Raw genomic sequence first — 18,796 nt, 5'->3', positions numbered from 1 at the left:
AGTGATTCAGAGTCGACTGAAATAAAAATGCTGAAAGTAATAAGAGTATTAGAGAGATACCAAGAGCATGGTTATTTCCAGTATACAGCACACATTGTAGAGCTCTGGCCAATATTCTGTATTCACATTCCTTTAAAGAAGCAGAAGGGGCAGCCGTAGATCTATGCCGTTTCTAATCTTTGCTATGTTCAGTCAGACAGTTTAATACTTAAAGATGCAATTATTGCTTTTACACTCAGTGCAGTTTAAAATCACTATCTTTTTTTAAAAGTAAAGTCTATGCAGCTTACAATCTTTCTAAAGTAAGTACCATTATGAAACAATACATATCACTAGTAAACAGACAATCCAACTAAGTCTACAGTAATTGGATGTCAGTATCTTTCTTACATTTAAAATTACTATATTTTAAGAAAAAAAGGTCTATGCAGCTTAAACTCTAACTATACTATGCCCCACAATGCTAAATTTTCAGAATGCCAGTAAACAGTAGTGAGACTATGACCACAGAAATCTGTTTTACAGTCAAAGCAGTTTAAAAATCAATACTGTTTGTATTTGCAGCTATGAAAAAGCACAGAACTCTGAATGTGAGAGGATGGGCCCTGAGTGAGACAGTAATCCTACTGTTAATAAGGACAGCTGTGAAGAAGCACAGAACTTTGAAGGAATGTGAGATAATGTGCCCTGAAAGCAGTACTAATCCTACCGTTTGTAAGTACAGCTGTGAAGAAGCACAGAATTATGAAGGAATGTGAGATGATGTGCCCTGAAAGTGGTACTAATCCTACCATTTATAAATACAACTGTGAAGAAAGACAGAACTGTGAAGGAATGTGAGATGATGTGCCCTGAAAGAGGTACTAATCCTACTGTTTGTAAATACAGCTGTGAGAGAAACCAGAACTGTCAAGGTATGTGAAATAATGGCCCTGAGAGAGACACTAACCTGTGCAGGTCTGAAGGAGCAAAAAACTATGCAGGAATGTGAAACAATGGTCCCTGCAAGAGGCACTAACCCTATTCTTTGTTTGTGCATTTGTGAAGGAATGTGAAATGATGGGCCCTGAGAGAGGCAGTAATCCTACTTTTTATAAGTACAGCTGTGAATAAGCAAAGGCTTGTTAAGGAATGTGGGATGATGGGTCCTGAGAGAGAGAGTGTGCATAAATAAGGGTCTATATTAGAAAACCGAAGAGGTGTTTCAGATAACACCTCTTGGTCGACACATAAAGAGTGAATGCACTAAAGCGCGAACACTCAAAACAGTGATTTCTTTCCCTGGGAAAAAATTGCTTGGCCATCCCCATGTGTTTACCCCTTTCCTCACTGTAGTGTGATTTTGGAGTTGGTATATTTAGTTAGGGGGGTGTGGGGACCAAGCCCCCCACATTTTTATGTTTGAAAGTGTGTCTGTGTGAGTGTGTGTGTGTGTGTGTGTGTGTGTGTGTGTGTGTGTGTGTGTGTGTGTGTGTGTGTGTGTGTGTGTTCTAGTGGTTTCTTTCCCAGGGAAAGAAATCACTGTTTTGAGCATTCACGCTTTAGTGCATTTGCTCTTTATGTGTCGACCAAGAGGTGTTCGCTGAAACACCTCTTCAGTCTTCTGATATAGACCCCATAAATAAAGCCAGTAACCAAAAGATAGGAACGCACTGACAGAGGGTCCCAATGGATACAAAATACTTTATTAAAAGCAAGTAAAAGTATTGAGCACTTTCACCCCCAACAGCAGGGACTTCATCAGAATACAAATGCAAACACATGCCTAGGATTCTTAAATACTCTACTCAATTGGTCAGTAAAACCATAATTACCATAGTGAAATAAATTAAAGCAATATTACACATTACAACAAATAATTTCATAATTTGTTAGACCTAATCTTGAGGACTGGAGCAACAGAAATAGTATCATTTAAGCCTGTGTGTACCATGGCAGCTAACCTAAGCTGCCAACAAAGCTCCCTATTAAGCAACACATTCTTCTAATAACTCCCCCTGGGATCCAACAAAACTTGATCAATAATGCCAAAAGTAAACATAGTAAAATTAGCACATTTAATAGAATGCTTATAAAGGACCTTTGTCTCCTTCTCTTGCCTAATGTCATTGATGTGTTCATAAATTCTGGTCTTAAGAGCCCGTTCAGTCTTATCTATACAAAAACGACTGCAACTCTCACACTTAGCGAGGTAAACTATTTTACTGGAGTAGCAGCTACCCTTTAGAAACTTAACCTTAGATTGCATATTGTTATTTAATACAACTTCGGTTAATGGCAAGATGTAGGGACACTGCCTATAGCTACCAGAAGGGACAGTGCCCGCCTTCATCTTACTGTGCCCTGATTTACTTTCAAAAAGTTTCTTGAGATTAGTACCGGTTTTGTATAGAAAAATTGGCTCATCACCCAGTAAGTTGAAAATGTCAGAATTGGTTTTAAAAATGCACCAGTTTTCTTTATTGCATTCTTAATATCATTGACTTGTGGGTGATATTGCACAAGATACGCTTTCTCAAATTTAGATGTACTGTTACATCCACCCATATCTACCAAGCCTGTACCCAAAAGAGATATGTATTTGATATTCCAACCCTTGTGTACTTCCCCAGTAATACTGTCCACCAAGTTTTTTGGATAACCCCTAGCGTAAAACATATTGGCTAATCTAGCCAATTCTGCTGACACATCATGAAAATCTGAGGTCATTCTAGCCACCCTAATGGCTTGTCCCTTAATCAAACTTTTCTTCTGTGTATAAGGGTGGCAACTCACATAGTATAAATATGAGTTACAGAAGGTATCTTTCTGGTATATGATGGACTTAAAACCCTCTGTGTCATGGGAAACCAAGCTATGTGAAAAACGTATTTGTGAAGGGTGACTATAGGTTCATAGGTTCATACTAGGCTATCTGCCCTAGGGCATTTATAAGCCTAGCCAGAATGTGTTTGGCTTTCACCACCCATTTTAAATTAATTTTGCTATGCCCTTTTTTGAGGTTAGTATACTGTGCCTCTGTCTAACAGTGACACAGAAGTGATACCCGGGTAAACCTACGATCTCCCTTCCACTCAACAAGATTCCTCTTGAAGAGAGTCAATGAGGGACTCTGCCTAACCTGGACTGGGATTTTATTCCAGAGTGAAGGGAGCCTCTGGGTTATGAATCTGTCCCTCGAGCATGTCCTATTTATTTCAGTGCTGAGGTTCAAGTCTCGAGCATAGCTCGATGGGATTTGGATTTTCTGAGGTGCAGCATGTCCATTAATTCCAGGTTGGACATGGCTTTATACGTCAGGTACAGATCGCCTCTGAACAGGCGGTATGCCACTGAGAAGAGCTGGAGTTTCTTTAACCGGGCAGCATATGGCATCTGTTTGAGCCCTTTGATCCTCGTGGTGAGGTACTTTTGGGGTCTTTCCAGTTGCTGCAGGTGTCTGGTAAGGTACATCCCAAAAGGGGCATTGTACTCAATTATGGGCCTGATGAGGGATGAGTAAAGAGGCACGATGACCTCTCCTGATCTAGATGTGAATACCTTCATGATTAGGTGGGCTATATAAAATGTTTTTCTAACCACTTTGGCCACGTGGTTGTCAAATGAGAGATTGCTATCAACTTGGGTCCCCAGGTCCCTAATTACTTCTGTACTTAATGGATTACCACCTATGTGGTAATTTGTGGGCACTTTGTTTTTGCCAAAGGGGATGACTATACACTTTCTGGCGTTTAGCTTGAGGCCATGGCTCTGGCACCAGTTGTCTGTTTCTATGAGGCCCTTTTGGAGGATGCTTGTGTCGGCTGGAGAGTCGATTATGGCGCCCAGTTTGCAGTCATCTGCGAACTTGGTCAGGCACAGTCCTTCCGTGTTGGCCTGTACCTCCGAGAAATATATACCGAACAAGAGAGGTCCCAGGACTTAGCCTTGTGGGACACCACTTGTAACTGGTTTGGAGTCTGACATGGCTCCAGCATTTCTAACCATGTGGGTTCTGTCCTTGAGCCAGTTTGCAACCCATCTAGTGACATACAGGTTTATATTAAAGCTGGTGAGATTATCTATAATGCCCGAGTGGGGTATTGTATCGAAGGCTTTTGCGAGATCCAGGTAGGCTGTGTGTACCACCTTCCCCTCGTCAATGGCCTTGGTGACTGTTTCAAAGAAATCATCCAGGTTTAAGAGGCAGGATCTGCCCTTAACAAAGCCGAACTGGGTAGGATCCAGTGTCTGTAGGTCCCCAATATCTTTATTTATGAGGTCCATGATGATCCTTTCCATAGCTTTGCAGACCAAGCTAGTCAGGCTTATGGGGTGATAGTTTCCAGGATCCGTTGAGGCACCACCTTTGTGGAGAGGGACCACTATTGCTGTACGCCACTCTTTGAGTACATATCCTGTAGTAAGGCTGAGATTGAACAGTAGTTTTATGTTTGAGTTTAGCTCTTCTTGGAGTTCATGTAGGATGCAGCCCGGGACACCGTCTGGTTCCATTGATGCTGTGTTTTTTGCTTTGGAGAGGGTGGCTCTTACCTGAGCATCTGAGATGTCAGGAGGCAGCACTCTGCTGGGATAAATATTTGCCCTTTTGGTGGGGATGGGGGGGGAGTTTGCGCTGAACCTGTCAGCTAGGATGTTGGCAATGTCTGTGTGTTCGGTGTATTTTTTGTCATTTTGGACTAATTCTGAGCATATCTGGGAATTCCCACCCAGGTTCCTAACATAACTAAAGAAAGCCTTGTGATTATCCTTACTGTTCTGTGCAATTTTTCTCTCGAAGCTGGCCTTAGACGATTTTATGAGTGCCCGTAGTTTTTGCTAATACTGATCAGAGATGCCTTCCCTTTTTGGGATTTTGCTCTGCCATTTAGTAGCTTCCTCCTTCTATTGTATAGTTTGTTTATGGCTGGGGTCCACCAGACAGGACGTCTGCCTTTGGAGGATTGGGTCTTGGTTTTATTCGGGATCGCATGATCCATGCATTCCTGAAGGTGTTTATAGAATGCATTTATAAAGGATTCTGCAGTCTGGGCCATATTTTCCACAGGCCCAGGGGCTTTGAAGGATTCCACCTTGGTTTTGAGGAGTGTGAAATTTGCTTTAGAGAAGTTTTTCACTGTGGTTTTCTGGGCAGGGGGTGGGGTCGGGATGTGAATATCCAGTGAAATTAGTTTATGGTCTGATCTTACCAGTGAGGGATACACTTCTGGTCTGGAGCATAGAGTCCCCATGTTGGTGATGATCAGGTCCAGTATGTTTTCCCCTCTTGTGGGAGTGGTAACAAGTTGTTCCATAGCATTTGAGTTTATAAATTCTAGGAACCTTTGGGCTAGGGTGTTGGAGCTAGAGTAATGCTCCCAGTCTATGTTTGGGTAGTTGAAGTCACCCAATATAATGGTGTTTGGAGAGACCTTCATATTTTCTAGTGTTCTCAGGAAGGCAGAGTGGGGTTCCTGGGTTTGGGAGGGTGGTCTGTAGCAGGCTATAAACTGGAAGGCAGTTTTACCCACTGTTAGTTGCACATGGATAGTCTCTGATGCTTCGTGCTGTGCCACCAACCTGGAGGTGTGGGTATCTTTGACGAATATTGATACTCCCCCTCCTTTTGTGGGTCGGGCCAAGTTTTGGGGCCGAAAAGCATGGTATGAGGTATAACCTGGTAGTGCTGGGGTGCTCTCAGGAGCCCTGAACCAGGTTTCTGTTACTGCACAGATATCGATGTTCTCCATGCTAAAGAGAGTTTTGTGTGCATGCATCTTGAGGTTTATACTTCTGGCGTTGAGTAGCATTACTCTTAGTTTCTTATCCCTTGTGATACCTATGGAGGTGGGTTTGTCTTTTGAGCCTTGCCTAAAAAAGGCACTATGGGGGTAGCAAGAGCCTTTGCCAATATCCAAAAGCCCAGGGGTGACAGGTGCAAGCTGTCCCTAGCGAAGCATCGTGGTTTGTCAAGCATGTTATCCCAGGCTGACAGGCATTGGATCCCCTTTGAATGACACCAATACCTAAGCCAATTGTTGAAATTGATCATCTTGTCTTCATATTGTGGCATCATTCTTGGTGAGGGTAAGATGCTACTCAAGGTCAGGGTCATACCGGCCTCGGCCACATGCTCAGAGAGCTCCTCTATGTCTCTTTTCATGTAGTCCAGGGAGGTACATCTCAGGTCATTCACACCAGCATGGACAATGACTGAGTCATATTTGTACTTGCCTTGGAGTGACCTGAGTGCTTGTGTTATGTGGCGGATCCTAGCGCCCGACAGGCAGCTCACTGTGACCTTCTCCTTGTTCAGACTGGTGAGCGGGACGTCAGTGTGCCTGACGATAGAGTAACCTATTACAAGTGTATCAAATGTGTTGTTTAGCCTTAAGGGCTGTGACTGTTCGGCACACTGGCTTTGTGAGCTATGTGTTTCATGTGTTTTGTTTTGGGGTAGCGGTTGCTTGGGTGTCTGCTTTGGAGGTCTCTGCTGCTTAGGCAGATTTTTATTTAAAGCCTCCGAGTATGTTTTTGTGTGTTTACGTGTTTGGTTTGCTGTCGTGGTAGGTCTATGTGAGACTGGAATTGTAGTGAGTGTGGTTTCCTTCTCCTCCTGACTGGTTATGCCAGTACTGAGTTGAGAGAGCTTAGACTCCAGTTTGGCTCTATGGATGCATCTCTCACATGTGTTGGAATTTTTTGGGAGGAGGAGAGGGTTGTCTGTGTACATGAGGCAGTTGTAACATTGCCTCAAGATTCCCAGATTCACCAGCTGGACCGGAGAGGAGGTTGACAACTGACCTTTGGACATGCTAGAATAGTATTGGGAATTCCTTTATAATTGAAAAAAAAGGGCCAATGGGGAACAAGGTACTCAAGGGGAGTTTGTGAGGGTGTAGTGCTTTTAATTTTTTAGTGCTTACTTATATAATTGCTTTAGTGAGCAAGTGCCAGGTAAGTTAAATGCAATGTGTTACAGGTAACTTAAATGCAAAAATGACAAACAGTAACTTTCTTTTAAGTGAAACAAGGAAATAAGTACAGTAAGCAATGCAGATATCACTAGGGATCCACAGAAGTGCTGAAAAGCCGCGTTTTAGGTGGTATTAGCGTTTCAGGGAAATAACAAGCAAACAAACAACAAGCATACAAACAAAGCTAGATTCAGCAGGCCTGGATCTAGTCTATGCTACAGCAAACAAGGTGTACCAATTTCAGTAAGAAACAGTTGAAATATGCAGGCACTATAAGCCTTTAACCAGAAATTCCCAGCTCAGAAGGGCAGAGTCCAGCCTCTCCTCCCACAAGAGTGCAGACCACGAACCTTCTTAATGTAAAATAACTGGCCTGAAGCCCAAGTGCTTAAACCAGAACTAATACACTTTTAGAATAAAAGACACTGAGCCCTCAATCAGCAGTTCCTAACTTAGAAGGATGTAAGCTACCTGTCCTACCACCACAGTGCAGGCCACAAACCTTCCTAATGTAAAACAACTGGTCTGAAGCCCAAGTGCTTAATCCAAAAGACTTAGAATGATAGCTACACTTTAATCAAGTTACTACCAAGCAGTAATAAATACAATTGAATACTTTGAAGAATGCCTGGATTAGTGCTCAAGTTATACAAACAAAGCTAGATTCAGCAGGCCTGGATCTAGTCTACGCTACAGCAAACAAGGTGTACCAATTTCAGTAAGAAGCAGTTCATATATGCAGGCACTATAAGCCTTTAACCAGAAATTCCCAGCTCAGAAGGGCAGAGTCCAGCCTCTCCTCCCACAAGAGTGCAGACCATGAACCCTTTTAATGTAAAATAACTGGCCTGAAGCCCAAGTACTTAAACCAGAATTAATGCACTTTTAGAATAACTGACACTGAGCCCTCAATCAGCAGTTCCCAACTTAGAAGGATGTAAGCTACCTGTCCTGCCACCACAGTGCAGACCACAAACCTTCTTAATGTAAAACAACTGGTCTGAAGCCCAAGTGCTTAAACTAAAAGGCTTAGAATGAGTTACACCAAGAAGTAATAAATACAACTGAGTACTTTTAAGATGACGCAAAAGCAAAATAAAGTAGGAAGAAACACAAATACAGTAAAAGCAGATAATTTTTTTTTTCAGAAAAGTAGCAAAAGCAGTAGTAAAAACAATTCTCATTAATAGTATTTATAAATAGGTTATTCAATTTTTACTATTTTTATAGTTTACATATGAACATTTGGTATGTTATTGCAGATTTTGCACACTAGATGGAGCTGTATTCACATGAGTCTTTGAATGGTTTTAAGTCTTATTATATGAATATGTATTAGTCCTGTTAAATATTCATGAATAGGATGAACAAGATTGGTGTATTTGAATTTTATTTTAATTGTTTGAATGATTTTATTGGATAATTTGTTATTAATTAAAGTATATAAATGTAAAGGTTTTAATAGGAAGTTGTCTGATGAAGTCCTGGTGGAGAGGGACGAAAACGCGTGTTTGTATATGTCTATGTGAAGAGCGTTAATAGTAATAAATCATATATATAAAATTTATCTGGTACTCTTTCTGCGACTCCAGTAGCATTTTGGTGTATTCATAGTCGTTTTGTGTGCTACTATCCACTATCTTCGTGATTCCTAGTGCTTATCTGGTGGAAACGAGTTGCAGTTTGACTGTGTTTGTGAACACAGTGCCATGAGTACGGAAGTGCAAGAAGACGTGGGCCAGACGCGTAAGCTCATTGGCCAATTGACAGAATTAATCGACCTGCTTACTCCTTTGTGTCAAACCTTACTTCCTGGCAAGGCAGCGGTGTACAATGATGGCGGTACATCCGAGAGACTCCTGGGGCCAACGTCCAAGAGAAAGAGGGAGCTTATTGGCGGTGATGATGCAGCCGGCGACCCTGAGGACATCGAAGGGACGAGTTTCAACCCCATGAGAACGCCTAGTGTTTTGGTTAAAGGAACAGAAAGAACTGAAGTGACTGAAGGGAATTACAACTCGCAGGGGGCTAGACCGAAGTCTTCATTAGTATCCAAAGGTACTGTTGTTTTAGACTTTCAAACCACAACCGAGTGGTTAAAGAAAGATTATTTATTTAAAGATGATAATCAACAAGTTTATAAAAATCGCATTGAAGGTCGTTCTTATGCAGTCAAATTAAATGAACTTACCAAACTAATGACACAATACAGGACATTGAGTATTGAGAACGCATATCTCAATGAATGTTTATTTAAAGAGATAGTCCCTAAAGGCTCAGGATGTATAAATATCCCAATAATGTGGAGAATGGTTCATTGTTTCATGAAAATTTGGTGAAAGTGTTTAATAAATGTGGGCTGGAAGTAGTCCAGCTGATTATAGAAGATAATGTCAGAAGACAGGAAATACTGGGAAAAGAAATTCATGAATTAGATATATGTATCAAGAATGATTTAATTTTCAGTATTGTAGAAGAGAAAGAAAAGTATTTCAAGATTCGAAAAGACATAGACACTAAATGTGAAATTATTATACAGCGCAAAATGGGAAAACTGAATAGGGACATCAAAGAATATAGTAATAATACCAGTTATCCCAAACCTGCATATATCAATAGTAAAAGAGGAAATAATCAAATGTTCAATAATCAAATGTTTTATAAACAGGATCATAATAAGAGAGACAATGAAGAGGGATGGGGGAGAATGGAAATGTATGATGAAGAATTTCCCCCTTTAAGGAATAATGTAGATGAAATTCAACCACCCCAGCATAAGAGAGGAAATTTTCAAATGAGAGGGGGGAGAAGGGGGAGGGGAAGATATTAAGTTGTATCCCCTCATCCAGTATAAATACAAATTTGAATGATTCCCAAGATATTATTTTTGAGAAAGACAAGGGTACATATAGAGGTTTCTCTATTTATAACTTCAGTGATGTTTTGTTGACTAAAGATCATTTTAATTTGTTGAGTAAGGGTTTAAAGTACATTCCTACTAGGAAAGGGGAAGTAGCAGGAACTATATTAGACATTAAATTATTTATTAGGAAAATTAATTTGCCTATTTTAACCACAAGAGCTGGGTTCAAAAGAAATGAGAGTGAAGGGGTAAGATTGACTAGGAGTTCCTTATATAACCCACCACTACTACCGCAGCTTAAGAACCTAGAAAATGTATTAGAAAAAGAAGTTAGAAAAGTAGGGGGTAAGAATAGACTCAATTATAATTTGATAGAAAAGGAAAATGAAATATTAAATGAATTAAAAAATAATCAGAGTGTGAGAATAATGAAACCAGATAAGGGAGGGGGTATCGTAATCATGGATAAAATACTGTATGAAGCCAAAATGAATTCTATCTTGGGGGATGAAAGTAAATATAGAATAGTATCAAAGAATGAAATTGAAATAGCATACAAAAAGATAGATATGGTGTTAGAAAATTTGTTAATTGAGAAAGTAATTGATGTTAGGACATACAGATATCTTGAAAACAGAAACCCGAGAATAGCTACTATCTTCGGGATTCCTAAAACTCATAAAAATCAGGATGACCCCCCCCCCCTTAGACCCATAGTTACATCTGAGGGAGCTAAGACAGTACCCCTAGCTAAATATGTAGATGAAAAAGCAAAGCATATTTGGGTCAATAACAAAACAATACTAAAAGATTCATGGGATTTTTTAAGGGAACTCACACCTGAAGTATATAAAGAAGATTTAATATTCATAACAATTGATATTATAGACCTGTTCTCCTGTATCCCTTATAAGGAAGGGATGGATTATTTTGAGGAAAGTATCTATTTAGATCATAAAATGACACATGAAGATAAGGTAGCTACAGTTGCTCTCATGGACACCGTATTGAAATATATTTTTTTAATATTTGATGGCGAATATTATCAACAAACTAGTGGGGTGTCCATGGGAGCAGCATGTGCTCCTACGTATGCGAATATTGTTCTTTCAAAATGGGAAGAAAAATATGTCATAAATTCCAGTTTTAATAAGTACTGGATACTGTACCACAGATTCCTTGATGACATAGTGATTTTTTGGACTGGAGGAATACAAAAATTCCATGAGTTCTTTGAATATATTAGTTTGACTACAAAATTTTTGAAATTCACATATGTCATAAATGAAGACATTCTAAATTATTTGGATGTAGAGGTTATTAAAATAGACCAAAAATTTGAAACTAGGGTCTTTAGAAAAGTCACATATTGCAATTCCTACCTACATTATAATAGTTCCCACCCCCCACATTGTAAGAAAAATATAGTCAAGGGACAGTTTGTGAGGGGTTCAAGGATGACAAGTAGGGACATAGATTTCATACAGGAATGTGATAAATTGGAAACTATGTTCCTAGAAAGGGGTTATCCCATCAATTTTATTCGGGACATCAGGAAAGAAGTGGAAATTGGTAGGAAGGATAGATTTCAACCCATTAAAGGAATAATGGAAAATAGGAATTTGAATGAGAACAAGTGTGGAAAAGAGAATGAGAAAAATACACAGAAAAGATTAATTGTAGAGTTCAATTCTATTAATAGGAATATAAAAAGTATAATAAAAAAGGAATGGGAAAAATTTTTATCCTTCACAGACATGGAAGAAATTAAATATATGACACCCCATGTCATATACAAAAATCCAATATGTATACGTAACATGTTTGAAAGTAAAACAATGAATAATAAAGAAACATGTTATAGGAAGAAAGGCACTTTTAAATGTGGAAGGTGCCAACAATGTCCTTATATAATGAATGCAGAAGAGATTTATATTGTAAGTAGGAATATGAAATTAAGAGGTAGGGATTATTATAATTGTGACACTCAAGGAGTGGTATATATAGTTATTTGTCAGAGATGTTTTTCATTTTATATAGGGAAGACAGAGAGGTCCCTGAAAAAACGTATATATGAGCATATTTACGACATTAGTAGGTTCAAAGAGACAAATGCATTATATAAGCATTGTATGGATTGCAAGGAAGCTAAATACCTATGGTTTATAATAGAGCAAGTCAAACGTGATATAAGAGGGGGCCCATGGGAAGACATCCTGGAGAATAAGGAACTGTGGTGGCAAGTGAGATTAGATGCAAGTAGAAAACCGGGTCTCAATGAGATGGTTTCTGTAAAACCATTATTAAAACTAAAGGCCAACAAAGTATGAGAAAAGGAATGAAGTTTCAATAAGAATGATCCTGGTAGAACAAAAACATTTTAGTTTAATATTTTAATATTTTAACATTTTTACATATTTAATATATCTATTATAAATTATATATGATTCATTAATTTATTTATATGTAATTTAATAATATTTATGTTTATTTTTATTAAATGGTTTGTATACATAATATTTAATAGTATTTATAAATAGGTTATTCAATTTTTACTATTTTTATAGTTTACATATGAACATTTGGTATGTTATTGCAGATTTTGCACACTAGATGGAGCTGTATTCACATGAGTCTTTGAATGGTTTTAAGTCTTATTATATGAATATGTATTAGTCCTGTTAAATATTCATGAATAGGATGAACAAGATTGGTGTATTTGAATTTTATTTTAATTGTTTGAATGATTTTATTGGATAATTTGTTATTAATTAAAGTATATAAATGTAAAGGTTTTAATAGGAAGTTGTCTGATGAAGTCCTGGTGGAGAGGGACGAAAACGCATGTTTGTATATGTCTATGTGAAGAGCGTTAATAGTAATAAATCATATATATAAAATTTATCTGGTACTCTTTCTGCGACTCCAGTAGCATTTTGGTGTATTCATAGTCGTTTTGTGTGCTACTATCCACTATCTTCGTGATTCTTAGAATGAGTTACACCAAGAAGTAATAAATACAACTGAGTACTTTTAAGATGACGCAAAAGCAAAATAAAGTAGGAAGAAACACAAATACAGTAAAAGCAGATAATTTTTTTTTTCAGAAAAGTAGCAAAAGCAGTAGTAAAAACAATTCTCATGCAGTGCAAGCTGGCACACTTGAGTATGTAGCAATATTAGTCCACACACAGTTTGAAAAATGTAATTAAATTAAAAAGGACTAAAAGCAAGTGCAGAAAGGGTTTATTAGGTAGAATGCGGTAAAGAGATGGGACTGGGGGAGTGTCCTAGATCAAATCTACAGTGGAGCGGGCACTGCAAAAGCCACCAAATTTAAACTACAACCAAGAACAGGGGGGGAGACAGTTTCAACAGAGCTAGATATGAGGAATCACAGTGCAAATTATAAAACCACAAAAAGTGCAGAAAATATACTTAAATCAGCTTATGTCCAGTTGATGTATGCAGACAAGTCTCAGTAGCCAGCAACTTGATTTAAAATGATTACTAGAAATGTAACCAACACAGATTTTAATGTTAGCAGAAACCCCCAAGCTAATTAACACTTAACAAAGGAATTTCAAAGCAGTCTAACAACTACTGCAGAGATTCAGAGACACACACAATATTTACTAAATCTATGGTGGGTGAATTTAAAATAGTCAGCAGTCCTGTTAATATATTTCACAAATTCATCTAACCTTTCACTGGTACCCTTCCACAAAATAAAAATATTGTCTGGGTACCGTAGATATAAATGTAGGTTCTCTGTGAAACAACTGTTGAAAACATATTTTTGTTCCCTCCCAAGGAGGACCAAGTTGGCATAGCCGGGGGCACATGCTGCTCACATGGCCCCCCTTTAATCTGTTGAAAGTATTCTTCTTCAAAGAACACAAAGTTGTTCTCTAATATAAGAGCCATAAATTCCACAAAAGACTGATTTGTTCATGAGCGAATGAGGAGTGAAGGAATAACAGCTCCTCAAAACATCCCAAACCAATATCCTTTGGTATAACTGAAAACAAATCTTTCACATCACTTGTTACAAAAACAAGCTCCTTACACCAGATTTTCTTTTTTAGATGCCCCAAAAATCCCCAAGAATCCTTAAGTAAATGGGCCAAATTATCAACCACATTTTAACTAATTTATCCACATAGACAGCCAGAGGATGGGTTTTAGAACCACAGGCTGAAATTACTGGCCTAAACAGTGGATTAGAGATGTTCTTATGGATCTTGGGAATACCAAATATAGAAGGAATCACAGGGTTGTTGTTGACTAAAATATCAAATACATCTGGGGTGATCCACTGATTCACCAAATATTCCTCTAAAAAGAAATCAATCCTACAGTAGGCAATATTAATTTGATTCTTGGAGACAAGTATATAAGTATTAACATCAAATAAGATGTTTTGTATAGCATTGGAATAGTCAATGCTGTTGTATATAAGAACTCCCCCTCCCTTATCTGGCTTCATGATACGGATGGTAGAGTCGGCCCTAAGGTCATTCAAAAAAGTGGCCTCATCCTTGGTAAGATTCGACCAAAATCTCCTTTTACCTGGATTGGTCCTATAAATATCTTCCATAACTGCCTTTTCAAACATGTTAACTAAAGGATGTGGGGGGGGGGGTTAAAAGTGCGTTTTCTCTTGATGTACTGACTGTGTGAGCCACAGTGATTGTCCCTGTATTTATTCTCATCTGTAAATAAAATACTGAAATTAAGATTTCTTGTATATAACTTAAATTCAATTAAACTGTTGGCAATATCCACCTTTCTCATGGGTACAAACTTAAATACCTTTAAAAATAGCCTAAAATATTCATTAGAAATGTTCCTGTTTGTATTCAGCTCAGCTTCATTAAACTACAGTATGATGCCATTTCTCCCAAGTTAACAAGACAAATTGCCACAGTTATTCAGCGCAAGAAACAGAAGTTAAACAGGGATATGCTGCAGTACAAATCTAACTCAGCTTATCCACTAAGACACAAAAACTATGATAATTTTTACAACAATTACAGAAGCCAAGTAGTTTTGAATCAGGGAGGTTTTTCTAACCAGGGAGGTTTTACAAATAAGATCTTTTCACTCATCACCAAAGTGGAATTATCTATAATAGGGTCACTCGTAGTAATCAGCAGTCTACCAGCAACAGAGTACAGTTGTGCCTAATAACAACACAGGCATTGTCTACAACAGGGAAACAGAATCCCTGAACAACTCCTTCATCAACGCGGGACCTGCTCCTACAAATGTTATTCCAAACATTACTGAATTTACCCCCTTGTCCACCCATCAAGATCAACCCTACACACCTCAGTCTCAACCCAGTCTATCCACCCAACAGGTTCCATTACCATCCACTTCTAACAACACAAGTCCTAGATCTGAAGTGGGATCATCCAGTCATCAAGAAGGTGATTTTTAGCCTCAGATTTTTTACATCGAAACCAAGATGAGCATCAGGACCCAGACCCCAATAGGAAAAGTCGAGGAAAAATGAAAAAAGGGCTGAAAGAAGGAGTGGCAAGCAGAGGTCTGGGGAAGATTGGTTACAACATAACTCCACGACACATCCGGACTAGAAGCTCTTACAGATGACCGCATCTATTACTTCTCCTGACAACTCTAGAGTAGACTGTACCACTGAGCATTTTTGTAACACAGCGTTACATCTGAACAACTATTTTAGATCGCATGAATCTTATGGTTCAACTATGTAATCTTTCAAACAAAATCCTTTCTTCAGACCATGTGAAAATCCTTAATAAAGGATTTTGTTACGTTCCTGCCCAATGAGCTAAACTGTCAGATTTACTTTTAGATTTAAGACTTTATGCTAGAAAGTTAAACTTACAAGCTTTGCTCAATGACAAGGAGAATGAAGATGATGATGTTATCCATTCACAATCCACAGGTACACCTTTACTATCCATGGGTACACCTTCACTATCCATGGGTACACATTCACTATCCATAGGTACACCTTCAATATCCATGGGTACACCTTCACAATCCATAGGTACACTTTCACTATCCATGGGTACACCTTCACTATCCATGGGTACACCTTCATAGGTTCATAGGTTGCTAATAGGCTATCGGCCCTAGGGCCTATACAAGCCTAGCCATAACAATTCCTTGGCTATTTCTTCCCGCACGTATTTACTTCCATGGACCCCTGTCTAGCAGGGTGACTGATGTGATCCCATGGGTGAATTTCCTTTCTCCCATCCAATCATCAAGGTTCCTTTTGAAGAGGGCCAAAGAGGTGCTCTGCTTGACATGTATGGGCAGTCTATTCCAGAGTCTGGGGAGTCTCTGGGTCAGGAAACTATCCCTCCAGCATGTTTTGTTTATTGTGATGACAAGATTTAGATCCCTGGAGTGTGTGGCTCTGAGGGATTGGGATTTCTTTAAGTGTAGCATGTCCAACAGCTCTGGGTTTGAAATGGCTTTGTATGTTAAGCAGAGATCGCCTTGGAGTAGACAATATCCAACAGAGTATAGCTGGAGTTTTTTTAAGGCAGTCAGCATAGGGCATCTGCTCTAGGCTTGTGATTCTTTTAGTGAGGTATTTCTGCGGCCTTTCCAGTTGTTGCAGATGTCTTTAGAGGTACATACCAGATGGAGCGTTCTATTCTATAACGGGTCTAATGAGGGATGAGTACAGTGGGACAATGACCTCCTTTTTTCTGGATGAAAAGCCCTTAGTAATGAGGTGTGCTACATAGAAGGATTTTCTGACTGTTGTGGTGATGTGGTTATTGAAGGTGAGACCACTGTCCACCTGTGTCCCTAAGTCTCTTATCACACTTTTGGTGTTTAGTGTACTGCCACCTATGTGATAATTCACAATCCATAGGTGCACACCTTCACTATCCATGGGTACATCTTCACTATCCATGGGTACACCTTCACTATTCATGGGTACACCTTCATAATCCATAGGTACACCTTCACTATCCATGGGCACACCTTCACTATCCATGGGTACACCTTCACTACCCATAGGTACACCTTCACAATCCATAGGTACACCTTCACTATCCATGGGTACATCTTCACTATCCATGGGTACACCTTCGCTATCCATGGGTACATCTTCACTATCCATGGGTACACCTTCACAATCCATAGGTACACCTTCACTATCCATGGGTACACCTTCACTATCCATGAGCACACCTTCACTATCCATAGGTAAACCTTCACTATCCATAGGTACACCTTCACAATCCATAGGTACACCTTCACTATCCATGGGTACACCTTCACTGTCCATGGGTACACCTTCACTATCCATGGGTAAACCTTCACTATCCATAGGTACACCTTCACAATCCATAGGTAAACCTTCACTATCCATGGGTACACCTTCACTATCCATGGGTGACCCTTCACTATCCATAGGTACACCTTCACTATCCATGGGTACACCTTCACTATCCATAGGTAAACTTTCACTATCCATGGGTACACCTTCATTATCCATAGGTACACCTTCACTGTCCATGGGTTTTTCATTTTATGTATTCTCCCACACCCAATCTAGGTAAACTTTTCCTAAGGTCCACAAGGATATAGTAGAACCACCTTTTAGGTTAATTGTTTCAAATTACAAGACAAAAATTGAGAAGATTGCTCGGTATATTGATTTTATATTGAACCCCATTGCTCAGGCCACCCCCTTTTACATAAGGGACTCTTGGGATTTTTTGAACAAGCTACATAATTCCAACTTTAAGGATAAAAACTGTTTACTAGTCACCCTTGACATAGTAGCTTTATATACAAACATTCCTCATGATGAAGGACTTAACAATATTAAACACTTTTTGTGAAAGTCTGTTAAATTTCCTAAAAATAAAATTTATACTTTGTATAAGTTAATGGATTTGGTACTAGACAACAACTTTTTTCATTTCAACAAACAAAGAGGAGTTGCCATGGGCACTAAAATGGCACCTGCTTTCGCCAACATTGCCTAAGCGAGTGGGAATTGGACACATTAGTGCATTTACCTGGGTTTGAACTAACAGAACATTATTTTTGGTTTACTGACATTTGTTTTGTATGGAAATGCACTAAACACCAATTACACTTATTTGTTGCTTCTTTGATGACTAGTATTGGTTTTCTAAAATTTGTTATTGCTGGCAAAGGCTTAACTGTCTCATTTTAGACACCACTTTAACCATTACTAAATCCTCCGGTGAACTTTCATCTAATATTTTCAGGAAAGAAACATACAGAACAACTAAGTCAGTTTGTGAGACTTTCTAGACTGATTAGCAATGATGAGACTTTTGATACTGAATGCGATTTTTTAACCAGAGTGTTTGTACAAAGAAACTATCCTATGGATTTAGTTCTTTCCATTAGAACTGAAGTTAAGTCTGAGACACACCAAGTTCAAACCTAATTTAAAATGGGGTTTCACAACTTCTCCTATACAACCTACTGAAGCTAGCAGATCATTAAGTTTTTCGCTCCCTATTAGCAGAGACATGAACTGCATTAGGGTATAATAAATAACAACTGGAGAATCATTACAAGTGACAGTAATCTGAAGTCAGTGACTGGGTCAGTTCCTCAGTTCACTTACAAAAAGACTAAGACTTTTAAGTCATTTTTTGAAAAACAAGATCAAGCGTTTCTTTTATCTGAACCTGTTTTACTAGGCAACACTACTGGGAAGTTGAAATGTGGTAGATGTGTCTGCTGTGATTATATTTAACAGAAAAATCATACGTACTCACACACTGCAATGTTTCCATTAACTTTAGAAAACATTTTAACTGCAACAGCTCTATGGTAGTTTATGCAGCTGCATGTTCTTCTTGTCAGAGTTTTTATATTGATAAGACTATTATATGTCGGCTAAGTAACAGAATAAAGGAACACAATGCAGCTATTAGGTTTAAAGACAGATAAAATGCTTTAGGTAAACACAGCA

The sequence above is a fragment of the Protopterus annectens genome, chromosome 8.part0, assembly GCF_019279795.1.
Source record: "Protopterus annectens isolate FY-2018-M chromosome 8.part0, PAN1.0, whole genome shotgun sequence".
Taxonomy (NCBI): Eukaryota; Metazoa; Chordata; order Ceratodontiformes; family Protopteridae; genus Protopterus; species Protopterus annectens.
The sequence above is the reverse complement of the archived record's forward strand: the minus strand, read 5'-3'. Positions refer to the sequence as shown.